This window comes from Acanthisitta chloris, unplaced genomic scaffold (genome assembly GCF_000695815.1).
Source record: "Acanthisitta chloris isolate BGI_N310 unplaced genomic scaffold, ASM69581v1 scaffold41193, whole genome shotgun sequence".
NCBI classification, from domain to species: Eukaryota; Metazoa; Chordata; class Aves; order Passeriformes; family Acanthisittidae; genus Acanthisitta; species Acanthisitta chloris.
Window position 1 is genome coordinate 29,567 of NW_008663994.1, and position 1,279 is coordinate 30,845.

The 1,279-nt window shown below is 49.4% G+C and overlaps 1 protein-coding gene across 2 annotated transcripts in view; it reads left to right on the forward strand.

Moving 5' to 3' along the window:
* Positions 1 to 1,279, forward strand: part of SEPT8 (septin 8) — a 26,793-nt gene that overhangs the window by 13,386 nt on the left and 12,128 nt on the right. The window lies entirely within an intron of this gene.

Below are 1,279 nucleotides of genomic sequence, written 5' to 3' on the forward strand. Positions count from 1 at the left end.
GGGGTGATCCTGCTTCCATTCAAGCCAGTCTCTAAGGAATGCTGGCTAGGGAGCAAAATGAGAAGCACCATCATACAAGCTGGTAATTCTGCTATTCCAGCATTTTTTGTTACTTCCCCTTGCATGAAGTTACTCAAGAGCCTGAACTGCATTCTGTCAAAACCCAGAACAGGCTGGTGGCAAGGATTTCTGAGCCTCTTAATGGTGGCAAGAGAAAAAGACCACGGAAGAAAGTAGCAACACCTGAGTTTGTGCTTCACAGCACAGTGTTTGGCTTCTCGTTGCTGATGAGATCTTGTGCTTGCCATTTCCCTGCTGTGAACTGCAGCACCCAGAGGAGCTTCTTCTGTGTACTGACATTCCAGTAATTTCTTTCTTCCTATGAACGACCACTGGGCAGATTGTCAGTATTTCCATAGAATGTGAATGTGTTGGTGTTAAAACCAAAACAATCTCTTCTGCAGACCTCTCAGCATGCTCTGGGCATGGCTCACCTCACACACAGAGTCCGAACGGTTTGTAAAAAATTCTGCTGAAAATAGGGTTCAATCCAGCTAAACTCACTTGTGAATTCAGGGCTGAATCCTGGGGCCCAGGACTGCTTTGGAGAAGGTGAGCACGTGAGCTGCACGCTATGAACTTGCGCAAGCAATGCCAGTGGCAGGGATGGACTGTGCATACAGGCCAGGAAATGCTGCAGCTTCCCCTCTGCTCCTTCTGTCTGCAACAGAAATGGGTTTCCTGCACTTTGCTGGGTTTAGCCCACCTGCAGATTTGAGTCTGGACCCTTCCTCTTCTGAGTGGCAGTTGGAAACTGGCCGCAGTCAGAAGCAGGGCCAGGAGGAGACAGCTCAGTGGTGTGTGAAGGTCCAAGGGCACCCACAGCATATGCACAGTGGAGATCCCCCCATGGTGCTGGAGCAGGGAGAGTGTCTAGCTCTGGAGCACAGCTAGAGGAGGTGCACCAACACCAGGGTAGTTTTGTATTGGTTTTGATTTTTGCAAACCTATGAGCTAGTTCAAAATATGTTTCCTTGGAATTTCTGCTCAAGTGAAATTACAAAATTTGTGATAAAGCATTCAGAGGAAGGTGCCTTCCCTTAGTCTTGCCAGTGACCTGACTTCCCAGACCCTCTTCATCTGGGAGGCATCAAAGGGTGCCAAGGGTCCTGTGAACCCTGTGTGTCCAAGAGCACAGCCCTGACCCACTCCACTGCCACGTCCCAGATGGGCAGTTTGATGTTAACCCCACAGACTGTGCAGGCATTAAGAGGATCAG